This window comes from Myotis myotis, unplaced genomic scaffold (genome assembly GCF_014108235.1).
Source record: "Myotis myotis isolate mMyoMyo1 unplaced genomic scaffold, mMyoMyo1.p scaffold_m19_p_7, whole genome shotgun sequence".
Classification (NCBI taxonomy): Eukaryota; Metazoa; Chordata; class Mammalia; order Chiroptera; family Vespertilionidae; genus Myotis; species Myotis myotis.
Window position 1 is genome coordinate 1,070,730 of NW_023416379.1, and position 13,023 is coordinate 1,083,752.

Consider the following 13,023-nt stretch of genomic DNA (forward strand, 5'->3'; position numbering starts at 1 on the left):
TCACTTTTCTCGCTGAGAAAAAGTTAGACGTCCCGGCTTCTCTCCGTGCGTTTGGTCTCTACTCTGCCCGAGGCCTGGCAGCCGCTGTGCGCGCGCTGGGAAGAGCGGGGCCGACACAGCAGTTTAAGCTGTTGCCGTCTGTCGGGGCGCCGTCTGGGTGCCGTCCGCGGCCTGGGGCTCTGCCGGGGCCAGGGCGAAGCGTCCTGCCTCCTGGGAGGACTGTTTATCCCGCGACTGGGGGCCCGGGGACCACCCTCGGGTGTTTTCCGAAATGACCCTCCAAGTGACTGCGAAGCCGTGTTTATTAACGTGCAGGTCGTTTTATAAAATTGAAAGGAATCTTCCGAAATGAATAGGTTTTTTGTCAACACCTGTTTTCACGCTGATGAGCGCTCTGGTCCGGGCGCCGCTGCTGACGCGAAGCCACGGGGTCGCAAACGTCAGGAACCATCCTGCTCGGAGCCTGTGCACCCCCAGGGCATCGGCTGCTGCTGGTCTCGTGCTGTAAACCTTATCCGTATGCAGCCCCATAAAGCCCAGCGGCTCTGCAGGGCACCTTTTCTTCCTTCAGAGCTTAGCCTGGCTTCACCCATATTTCAAATCAATTGAACCTGAAAAGGAGCGAAAATGAAGCGAGTTACCAGCTGTTAAAGTGTGCACGCCTTTTGGGGGACGCCCTGTCTGTAACCCTATGTGCCGTGTGCTTTAAAAAACCTATTGATGCTCTTCGAACAGCAAGAGAGCCGTGAGAGTGAGGCGAGGCTGGGATGTGGGCCGGCCCTGCCGCGCCTGCCCGCCCTCAGGGGGCCCCCAGGTGGACAGCCTCCTGCGTGGGAAGTCCAGGTTCCCATCGGGAGCTGTTCCAGGAGCTCGGCCTAGAATGGATCACTGGAGATGGAGGTAGATTTCTGGAAGTATTTCAAGCAGCTGTGTGGGTTGAATGGTAACATTATAGAGAAGAAGTTTTATAAGGTAGTTTTTGGGGTGTTTCCTTTCTCTGGCTCCCACAGTCCCGTGGGCAGCGTGCTACCTGCCCGGGGACACGGTGGCCGCAGGGACGGCCTGGCTGAATGTCACGGCCCGTGTGGCAGGTCCGCGGTCCCGGTCACGCGTGGTTAGTGTGAACGCATGAACCTGCCTCTGGTTCACACTAAACAGCAACTCGCCTCGCTTTCCGCGTGTTGGGCAGCTTCCTAGTCGCTCCTCATCGCCGGCCGGGGAGGGCGGGGGCCGCACGGGGACGCCACGGGCTCCTTGGCCACTCGCGTGGGCTTTGAGTCCCGAGGGCTGCCGAGTCCGGCCCAGACGTGACCACACAGGACGTGCCGCTGCCTGCCTGCTCTTGTGTGTGTGTGTGTGTGAGTGTGTGCGCGCGCATGTGTTGTTGTTGTTTTAATTCTTAGTAATTTGTGAAGCAATCTGTCCTTTTGTAAGATTCCTTGATATGCAAATAGGAGAACTCAAACGAATCCTTTGCAAAGAGCCACGGAGAGTGGGTTAAGCTGCTGATGTGCCCGGACCCTGGCGGCCACTCAGCTGGTCTGGGTGCCTGGGCCCGGCCTCCTGTGCGAGGCCTTGTGAGTGGGGCCCCGCCCGGGGGCTCCTGGGTCCCACGCGCCCCTGGTTGAGTCACAGCCAGCTTTCCGACGAGGGGTTTGAAACTGGGGCGTGAGCGGGGCTCTCCTAACTGACCCTCGTCCTAACTGACCCTCTGAGCCTCCGCTGCCCCTGGATGGGTGACTCCCCTGTTTCTTTGTCTCTTCCGCCCCCTCTGCCCTCGGCTGTGCGTCCTGAGCCTGGGAAATGGTCGCCAGAGATGTCTTTTGTGTCCTGATGGTGTGGACGATGTGAGGGTGACAAGCGGCATTAGAAAAAGGTCAAGTGAGGGGCTATGATGCAGAACCCTGGGGCCCGTCTGTTTTCGGGGACAAGTGCCATGACGCTGCTCGCTCAGCTCCCAGGCCAGGCCCCTGCGTCCCTCACACCACGGTGACTCGCCGTGACTCTCCGTGACTCTCCGTGACTCGCCGTGGCTCGCCGTGACTCGCTGACGGTCTGTGGGCCAGGATGGCGGGGCGAGACGCTTCCCCCTCGGACCGTGGACATGGGAACAAGCCTCGAGAGCTCCCTGGCGGAGGGGACAGGCACAGGGGCTGCAGTGGGCCATAGGGTGTGGCGGACTCTCCATGGGGCAGGTGGGGAGTCCAGGGAAGGTTCCAGAGCAGGGTGTTAGCAGAAGGAGACGCCCACCCACAACCTCTGAGCTCTTCTTCTTTTGTCCTTAAATAGTCACAGAAGCGGAATGTGTGTCTTTCCTGCATTACTGTAATCGGCGCCGTTGCCCCACCTGCGGGGAGCCCTCCCGTAGAAACCAGCCATGTTTCGGGGCAGGTTTGAGCCAGAAGCTCCCTTCGATGGAGGCCAGACCTTTACGTTGACTCGTTTAGCTGAGGAAAAGCGAACATCACTGTCAGAGTGAAAGGTTGACCCGGTTTTAGCACATTCAGCTGTCGCCCTTCCCACCTTCCAACCCAGACAGGTGCAACCACAGAAAACTCCCCGCGGCTCTTCACCGAGCCCTGAGGTCACAGGGGGAGTTATTTCCTCCTCCTGCATGTTCATGGTTTACAGAGAAACCTAACCGCGAGTACTGTACGAAATGACGAGTGAGCGCTCCACTCCTAAAGGCACCGACGTGACTGCAATCAGAGGGTGACCGCAGAGGGCAGGGCCTCGGGTTTCGTAACCGGTGTCCACTCTCTTAGACGTCAGCCACGGAAGGCGACCGTCGTGCCCTCAGTGACCACAGCGCGAAAAGGAGCAGTCAGCTCGCGAGTGGACAGGTCGCTGGCAGTGACGATCAGCGTGAAAGACGTTGTCATGGCGACGATACAGCCAAGCCCGGGGGGCTTTCTGTCTGCTTGTGACCGTGTGACTCTCATGTCGTAGCCAGAGCCATTGACACTGACCCCGGTGACCCGGGAGGCTGACCGGAGGCAGGAAGCCCTCTGTTTGCTGTGGGCGGCGGGCGCTCCCCTGCCACCAAATGGAGCTGTGATCACGGCTGCCGCTGCCCCGCCCCTGCCTCACCCCTGCCCCGTGGTCGCTGTTGTTCACAGACCAGGATGTGCAGGGCATGGAGGGCGGCGGTGGGGGAGGGGGGACTGAGTCGTCTGCCCGGGTCGGTCACCACACGGCCGTGCTTGGCCTCGAGTCCTTTTTCTTTTTAATTCATGTGTTTTTATTGATTTCAGAGAAGAAGGGAGGGGGAGGGGGAGAGAAACATCCATGATGAGAGAGAATCATGGACCGGCTGCCTCCTGCACGCCCCCCACTGGGCTTGTGTCCTGCCCGGGAATCCACCGTGACCTCCTGGTTCAACCACTGAGCCACGTCGGCCGGGCGGCCTCGGGCCTTTCAAACCAGTAGGAGATGCGTCTGCGTTCTCGTCTGGGGGTGCCACATGGCGCCCCACCCTCCCCTCCAGGGTGGCAGCATTTTCTAGGTGATGGCCTAGTGGGCGGGGGGGGGGAGCGAGCTGTGGGGAGTTCTGGCTGAAAGTTAAACGAAGCTGGCGTTGCTCCGTGAGCAGGACTCTGCGCCCCTCTGGGGGGGGGGGGGGCGTCTAAGGGGCAGGAAACAGCTTCTGGTCGGGGTTCTTTCTCGGCCGCATGGCCTGAGCACTTGGTTCTGTCCCCGGAGGTGGGTGCCCCCCAACAGCAGCGCAGCCCCTCCCCCAGGGGCTGCTTCCAACACGATTCTTTTCTGGGATTGTTTGGAGATGAGTGAGCCCGGATTGTCATGAAATCTCTCCTGCATCACAGAAGAGGCACACTCCTGCCGGCGTCACCATGGCAACATCCAGTCCACGTGCTCACATGTACCTGCTCTTAAATCCCATGAAAAGGGAAAGGTTTCTATGGCGAAGCTGCCGGATCTGACACGCTGCCAGCCAGCCAGGGCCCGGCCCCTCCGCACTGCGAGGCCTTTCCCAAGCCCGGCCGGCTAAGGGCTTCCCGTCCCGGGGAGCGCGCCTCGGGGGGGTGGTGGGGGTGTCACGGAAGACCTCGCGCCTCTGACCGCAGGGCCGCCGCCCAGCCCGCCGCCCTCCCGCGCTCTGTCCTGTGCACACGGCTCCAGGCAGGGAGCGAGCGCGGCCAGGGAGCGGGCGTTTGCCGGGATGTGGGCAGCATGGGGCCGTGGGGACGATGACGAATCAGGGTGAACTTTCCTGGGGCTTGTGCTCATCCTACCCGGACAGGCTCCGGGGAGAAAGACCAGCCTCGGACTCCGGGGCGGCCAGGACCAGGCAGGAGGGAGGGCCGCTCTGAGTGCCCTCACGGCGGCTCCTGCGTGCAGACTCTGTGGGCGCCTGGGGGGGGAGAGGTGCTCTGTGGGCGCCTGGGGGGGGGGAGGTGCTCTGTGGGCGCCTGGGGGGGAGAGGTGCTCTGTGGGCACCTGCGGGGGGGGAGAGGTGCTCTGTGGGCGCCTGGGGGGGAGAGGTGCTCTGTGGGCACCTGCGGGGGGGAGAGGTGCTCTGTGGGCGCCTGCGGGGGAGAGGTGCTCTGTGGGCGCCTGGGGGGGAGAGGTGCTCTGTGGGCGCCTGGGGGGGAGAGGTGCTCTGTGGGCGCCTGGGGGGAGAGGTGCTCTGTGGGCGCCTGGGGGGGGGGGAGGTGCTCTGTGGGCGCCTGGGGGGGGAGAGGTGCTCTGTGGGCGCCTGCGGGGGGAGAGGTGCTCTGTGGGCGCCTGGGGGGGAGAGGTGCTCTGTGGGAACCTGCGGGGGGAGAGGTGCTCTGTGGGCGCCTGGGGGGGAGAGGTGCTCGTTGCTCCTTGCAGCTCCGGGATTTCTCCCGGTCGTGGGAGACCAGATAGATGTGCCCTTAGGGACCATTTAAACCATTTCTCAAGGAGCCTGAGTTCTATTTTGTGTGAAAAATAACCGAAGGAAATGTCTGTGCCCCAGGAAGCCCACTCTGTGTCTCCAGAGAGCCACCCCAGGCGACCGGTGTGGAGGCTGTGGACGCCCCCCCCCCCCCCCCCCGAGATGAGCACCTTCCCCATGGGCTCAGGGGCTGCAGCGTGACAGCGAGTCCCCATGAGTCTGGGACGGTAACACCCACAAAGGAACTTAGTAATAAACTCTTTTAAGCCTCAAGCAAGCCTGGATACTACGTTCTTTGGCTAAATCAAAAACTATTAAAATAATTAAAACAAAATATTCAGGGAGCTACCACAAGAGCCCAAGTTTTAAAGAAAATCTTTTACGTTAGAGGCCCGGTACAGACCTGTGCACCGGTGGGGTCCCTCCGCCTGGCCCGCGGTTATCGGGCCGAAACCGGCTCTCCGACATCCCCCGAGGGGTCCCCGATTGTGAGAGGTCAGTTCTCGGGTAATGCACCCCAGAATCGGGCTCCCTCCTCTCTAGTTCCGGGTGCATCACCCGAGAACCACAGCTGCCAAGTCACCGCAGCTCCTGCCTTGAGCGTCTGCCCCCTGGTGGTCATTGAGCATCATAGCTACATGTCCGAGTGTCTGCCCCCTGGTGGTCAGTGTGCGTCAAAGCTACCGGCCAGCCAGTCGGCCAGTCACTTAGACTTTTATATAGAGAGACTAGCAGCCCTGCACACGAATCCGTGCACCAGTAGCTCACTGCCACCCTCCTGTAGCTCCCCCTGCCCCCCTCCCCACCCCGCCCCCCCCCATAGCTTGCTGCCCTGCCCCCTCCTGTAGCTCCCCCTGCCCCCCTCCCCACCCCGCCCCCCCCATAGCTTGCTGCCCTGCCCCCTCCTGTAGCTCCTCTCCACCTGCTTGTAGCTCCCTGCCCCACCCTCCTGCTGATTCGTGATCCGCTCGTTACGCTATTGGTTGTTCTGCTTCACAGCGAAACGGCCATTTGCATATTACGTCTTTATTATATAGGATTGTTCTCTCTCTCTTTTTTTATATATATATTTTATTGATTTTTTTACAGAGAGGAAGAGAGAATGATAGAGAGTTAGAAACATCCATGAGAGAGAAACATGGATCAGCCACCTCCCGCACACCCCCAACTGGGGATATACCCGCAACCCAGGTACATGCCCTTGACCGGAATCGAACCTGGGACCTTTCAGTCCCCAGGCCGACGCTCTATCCACTGAGCCAAATTGGTCAGGGCTAGGATTGTTCTCTTAACTCAGAAGACTGTGCAGTGGGGTTTGAGGAGCCATAAGCTTCCCTTTTTAAAAAATGTATTTCTTCCTTTGTTGACTTTTAGGGGGGGAGAGAGAGAGAGAGAGAGAGAGAAACATCAATGATGAGAGAGAATCATGGATCGGCTGCCTCCTGCACACCCCCCACTGGAGATGGAGCCTGTAACCTGGGCATGGGCCCTGACCTGGAATTGAACCCAGGACCTCCTGGTTCATAGGTAGATGCTCAACCACTGAGCCATACTGGCTGGACTCACCCATTTAAAAAGAACATTTTTTAAATTTATTGATTTAAGAGAGAGAGACGTGGTGTTCCACGGATCCATGTTCACTGGTTGGTCCTTGTGTGTGCCCTGACCAGAGACTGACCCGAAGCCTTGGCATGGGGACGTATGGGGCCGACACTGACCCCCTCAGCTGCTCTGCCCCCCACCCTGCGGGCCATTCGGTCTCCCTGGTGCCCTCCCTGCCCCCACCCCGCCCGCCGCCCTGGACCTGCCGCTTCTGCATCCTCCGGGCGGAGGACCCGGCGCTGCGCTGCCTCCGGCGTCGCCATAGAGGCCGTGTTTGCAGGCAGAACGGCCCCGGGGACCCTGAGGCCACCAGAGGCTCCCGGGCTCCCAGGACGTGCGGGCAGCAGTTACCAAGCTTCACGTCGGTGCCACCATGGCCCACGGGGGACCCGCAGGGCGGTGGCCGGGCGCCCCTGTCAGGGCCTTTGCCTCCCCGGCGCGGTGAGGCCCGGGGCCTCGGAACCACGACTGCGGGTGCGTGTCCTCAGAGGCTCTGAGCCGGAAGATGCAGGTCGGTGCACGAATCCAGGCGCTGCATGAGGGTGGCCCTGGGCGCGTTAGCGTTGTTCCCGGGGCTCCTGGGGCGCACGGAGGTGTAGAGTTGTGATTGCGGGGCATCTGGGGTCCCAGCGTGGCCCCGGCGGTCAATGGGGACGCAGCGCCAGAGCCGGTGTGGAAGGAGACTGGCCGGGCTCCAGGGGTCTGACCGTCCTGTTCTCCCTGCTGCTGCCCACGGAGGCGGGTTGGGAATTGGGGTGACGGACGTGGGAAAGGGAGGAGGGGGAGGGGAGTCCTGGCAGCATCCGCCAGCCCAGGACGCGCACGCCGGCCGGCCGGTCCAGGTGTGGTCAGCCTGCAGGTCTCCAAGCACCGAGGTGCCAGGGCTCCGAGGGAGGGTGCCGGGGGCAGGGACACGAACCAGGTCTCTGTGGAGTAAGCGGTGCTGTTGTTATAGCAACGAAGGCCAGAGCCGCTGCCGGGCTCACCTGCGTGTGCCATGGCTCGCCTGCCCCGTCGCCTGGGTCACGCACGCGGTAGGAAGTATGACCGCGGAGCAGCTGGGGTCTGGATCCGGGGGATGGGGCTCGGTCCTCAGTCCCCGGGGCTGCCCTCCAGGGCTCCGCGCCGAGCTGCCCCTGTGGGCTGCCCTGGGGCCCCGCCCGCCGCCCAGCCCTGGGAGCCCGGGACCCTGCAAAGTGTGCTTTTAGGGGCCGCGTCCCGGGTGGTGGAGGCTCTGTCCTCCCCACAGAGGGCGCCGCCCGAGGTTCCCCTGTGGCCTGGGAGGGGTGACCCCAGACGTGGATATGACACTGAGCACGCCCCCCCCCCCCCCAGGCAGCAGGGAGAGCGCGTGCTGCCACCCAGCACCCCCCCCCCCCCCCCCCGCTGGCCTGAGCTGTGTGCTGCTTTTGAGCGAACAGTTGTGTTCGAATAATTATTTCGGGATCCTGAGGCCTCGCGGGCTTCCTGGAACCCGTGTGTCTGAGCTTATTTGCTCGCAGTGGAAGCTTCTGGCGCCGCCGCGTTGCCGTGCAGACCGAGGCTCGTCAGGGTGGAGGCAGCACCGCCGTCTCTCTAGGAAAAGAGGAAGCGGGGGCGTGGAGGGCGCGTTTGGACACGTTGCATCTGGTGACTCACCGCAGGCCCGCGGGCGCCGTCGGTTTGGAAACATCTGCTGCCTCCCGAGGCGCTCGCTTCTGGGGGTGGGTGCCCGCTCTCGCTCTGGATAAAAATAACGCGCGCTTTTCCACGGCTCCCCTGCAGCCACGCGGCGTCCCAGCCCGTGTCCGTTTCCACGGCACAAGTCTCACAACACGCCCTCAGGCCTGGGCTCTCCTGCGCCTCCTGTTGCGGGGGGGGGGGGGGGGGTCTAGGTCAGGGGGTGTCTCCTGTCAGGGGGTGTCTCCTGTCAGGGGGGTGTCTCTCGAGAGCCGTGGCGGGAAAGGCGCGAGTGGCCACGACGCCTTTGGGTGTCTCTCGGGGGCGGGTGTCACTGTGGAATCCGACGTTGCTCCCCCGGCCGTGCCCTTTGAAAGGCCGGGATTGGCGCTCCCAGTTCCGTGTAAGCCGTCAGCGCCCTGGGACCCACACTGCACCCCGCCACGTAGATTTTCTAAACCTGAGAAGCCGTGTCTCTCACCCGTAGAGCGGAGCGGGTCCTGGCAGCTGCTCGGGGCTGTGGGAGACGGAACGAGTGGCGCTGGAGACACCACCACACGCCCAGCTGCAGGGCAGCGCCGCCCGGAGGCACCAGGAAAGACGAGCGTTAGTGGCTGCGGCCCTGGTGTCTGACCGTGGCCTTCGCGTGGCCGTGGCCTTCACCGCGGATCCTCTGCTCTAAGCTCTGCCGTGGCCTCTGCTCTGCTCTCAAGTGGCCGTGGGCCTGGCCCTTCCCTTCCCCCTGCCCCTGTCCCCCCGTCTTCCTCCAAAACGGGGCTACTCCCCCCCCCCCCCCCGTGCTCTGTGGCCTCCCAGCGGCAAGTGAGGGTTTGCGAGACATGTGCCGGGGCCTGGGCCGGGAGTTTGCCGGGAGGGCCTCTGAAGTGTTGGGGCCCCGCCCGGCCAGAGTGGCTCAGCTGGTTGGGTGTCTGTGCACCAGGTCGCTGGGCGATTCTTGGTCAGGACACACGCCGGGGTTGCAGGACGCAGCCAGTCTCACACCGATGTTTCTCTCTCCGGCCCTCTCCCTTCCTCTCTCTCTAAAAATCAATTAAAATGTCTTTTTAAATGTGGGTGACGTCCTCCCAAAGCACTGGCTTTGAGGTTGTCGAGTTATGACTTCCCTTCTGGTCATTTTATCTGTAATAGTAATAAACGGGATAACCAACGTGAGCACCGACGCATGATGGGAATGTGCCCCAGTGCAGCAGATTTCCAAGGTGAATTTATGAGGAAAAGAGCCGCATTCTGAGATGTAGACGGCGGGCACGAGCCAGGGGTAAGCCAGGCTGCCCGAACCTGACAGCGAGGTGTCCACGCGGAATCCGGGTGGAAGGCACCGCCCCCGCGATCCCGCCCGTGAGGATCCAGCCCGAGACCGGCCCCCGGGAAGCAGCCCCACAGCCGACAGGAGACCCTTCCTGGGGCTCCCCGGCCTGTGAGGTGGCCTCACTCTGTGTGCGCACCATAGAGTCTCGCAAGATCGGGGGGCTGTTTAGCGTTTCACGAGACAAATGTGTGCAACGTCTCAGTGCCCCGGAGGAGACACTGCTTCAGGAACCAAACAGGGTTCGCGGAGCACGGGCTCAGGATCGGGGTGCAGCGAGCCAGCCCAGCGGCGCTCCACCGTCACCGCGACAAGTCAGCCAGCGTCGGGGTTCCCTGTGCTGAACCCCCAGCCTCCCAAAGGCTCTGACAAAGGGGCAGAGTTTCATTGGCGTCTGAAGGAGCCAATGCTGGGACCTCCAGGAGCTCAGAGAATCACAGTGGCCGGCGGCAAGGGAGGTGGCCACGGGTCTGCCAGGACTGACTTCTCTCGGCGGGCAGCCTTGCGCTTGTCATCCATGTCAGCACCAACAGTCCCCTGGGGTCCCGCCGACACCCCGACACCCCAACACCCCAGCTCCTGGAGAGAGAGGGGGGCAGGTGGCAGCGATGGGCGTGTCTGCCAACTCCCCCGTTGGTCAGGGGCCACAGGCACGTCCTCTCCCTCTTCAAGGTCTTCCGCCCTCTGGGCAGTCGGCCTCGTCCCCTGAGGCTCAAGAGACGGAAGAGCTCCCTGGGGACCTCAGCTTCCTGTGTCCCCCTCACCCCACCCACCCGACCCGCCTTCCCTCCCGGGTGCGGCCTCCTCCCTGCTAGGGCACCCCCTCCCCAGTGCCTTTCAGACCTCATCTTGTTCATTTGCCTTCTCTCTGATGTCGCCAAGTCTCTCGTTCCTTTTATTTATTTATTTTTGTTCATTCTCATCCAGAGGACATTCTTCCGTTGACTTTTAGAGAGAGTGGGAGGGAGGGGGGGACAGACAGAGAGACACTGATGAGAGAGACACCGTGACTGGCTGCCTCCCACACGTGCCCTGCCCAGAGCTGGGGAAGGAGCCTGCAACCCAGGTATGTGTCCCTGACCGGAATCAAACCGTTGACCCTTTAGTCCGAGGGCCAGTGTCCAACCACCAAGCCACCCGGCCAGGGCAAGTCTCTCTCTTTCGATTGGTTCACCCCCTCAGTCTATGCACCCGCTGCCAGCCTGTCTCACGAGGACCCAGGACCGCTCCTGGGAGCGCACAGTCCCGCCGGCGGGCCCTCCCCTCCCCCCTCAGCAGCTGGCGCTGTGGCCGTCCGTGGTGCCCTTGGCTTGTGGACACCGCACCCCAATCCCTCTCCTTCTTCCCAGGGCCTTCTTGTCTCTGCATATCTGTCTCCTCGTCTTTTTTTTTTTTTTAATATATTTTTATTGATTTCGGAGAGAAAGGGAGAGGGAGAGAGAGATAGAAACATCAGTGATGAGAGAGTCATTGATTGGCTGCCTCCTGCACGCCCCACACTGGGGATCGAGCCTGAAACCCAGGCATGGGCCCCCACCAGGAATCGAATTGTGACCTCCCAGTTCATAGGTCAACACTCAACCACTGAGCCACGCCGGCCGGCTGTCTCCTCGTCTCATAGGGACACCAGTCACTGGATCAGGGCCACCCTAAGGACCTCGTCTGCAGAGACCCATCTCCAAATAGGGCCACACCCACAGGCTCTGGGGGCGGGGCTTCATCCCTCTTTGGGGCGGAGGGGGGGCCTGTGACCACAGCAGAGCAGGAAAGTGCCTGTGTGCTCCTCCGACACCGTCCGCTCATGGCTCTTCTCAGGGTCTGGCCCTGCGGACCAGGGCTCCGCTCTGGGCACAGGCTGTCCCGCGCGAATCAGGAAAAACCAGATATTGCCCGAACGTTGCTTCAGTGCGAGCGTGCGCCTCGTGGTTCCAACCTGTAGCACAGACCAGACCTGCGGACCAGCCTGCCCCAGCCCCAGCCACAGCACATGCGGGATAACCCACCGTGCGGTCCCGTGGGAGCGGGACTAGACTCCATCAGAGATGACTGATGGGGTGGGGGCGGGACTAGACTCCATCACAGATGACTGATGGGGGTGAGGTGGGATTAGACTCCATCACAGATGACTGATGGGGGTGAGGTGGGATTAGGCTCCATCACAGATGACTGATGGGGGTGAGGTGGGATTAGACTCCATCACAGATGACTGATGGGGGTGAGGTGGGATTAGACTCCATCACAGATGACTGATGGGGGTGAGGTGGGATTAGGCTCCATCACAGATGACTGATGGGGGTGAGGTGGGATTAGACTCCATCACAGATGACTGATGGGGGTGAGGTGGGATTAGGCTCCATCACAGATGACTGATGGGGGTGAGGTGGGATTAGGCTCCATCACAGATGACTGATGGGGGTGAGGTGGGATTAGGCTCCATCACAGATGACTGATGGGGGTGAGGTGGGATTAGACTCCATCACAGATGACTGATGGGGGTGAGGTGGGATTAGACTCCATCACAGATGACTGATGGGGGTGAGGTGGGATTAGGCTCCATCACAGATGACTGATGGGGGTGAGGTGGGATTAGGCTCCATCACAGATGACTGATGGGGGTGAGGTGGGATTAGACTCCATCACAGATGACTGATGGGGGTGAGGTGGGATTAGACTCCATCACAGATGACTGATGGGGGTGAGGTGGGATTAGGCTCCATCACAGATGACTGATGGGGGTGAGGTGGGATTAGGCTCCATCACAGATGACTGATGGGGGTGAGGTGGGATTAGGCTCCATCACAGATGACTGATGGGGATTGGCGTGGTTGGACAGGGTGTCAGAAAAGACGAGCTCAGGAGGGTCTTGGGGGTCAGACACGCTGTTGCAGGAGATGAGGGTGACGCAGTGAGGCTGTGAGCGGGGTGATGGCAACAGTGACGGGGTTGATGTGGGTGACAACAGAGCGACGGTAGGAAAGATCAATAGGATGTGATGACTGGCTGACCAACCACGATCGGTAGCCTCACGAGGGGCCAGCTCCCCCTTTTCAGAGCGTCGTCGCGCCAGGACATCGATCACGCTACAAATAGCTCGGCCAGGACTGCCCTCCGTTTATTTTTGCTCCGGCCCCACTGGCTGTTTCCGGAGCGCGGTTTGGGGGTTTCCCTGCTGGGGGAGTGACTCTCAACCGGGGCTGCACGGGGCCAGCGGGATTCCGCTCCTACGACCTGCCCTTCACCCGGTGTTTGTTCTGTTCCAGCCGCTCCCGGGTCTTTCTATTGTCGACCCCCTCATCAGGCAGGAGTGGCATTGTCTCTGCCCAGGGCTGTGGCCAGATTTCGGCCTGGAAGGGGGCAGGCAAGCAGCAGGAGCTGACTCCTGTTTTTCCTGCACGGCCCGTCCGCACAGACGTCGCATCCATTTTCCATTAAATCCCTCTTTGCTCCTTTCCGTGTCCCTTAGGTTCATTTTCCCTCGTGTTACTCAGTCAGGTGTGACTGGGAAGCCCTGGCCGCTCAGTGAGGGGACTGGACAGGGGCTCGTCCTGCTCTG

General features: G+C 61.6%; 1 protein-coding gene across 2 annotated transcripts in view; it reads left to right on the top strand.

The window, feature by feature from the left end:
* Positions 1–13,023, top strand: part of RPS6KA2 (ribosomal protein S6 kinase A2) — a 104,950-nt gene that overhangs the window by 13,780 nt on the left and 78,147 nt on the right. The window lies entirely within an intron of this gene.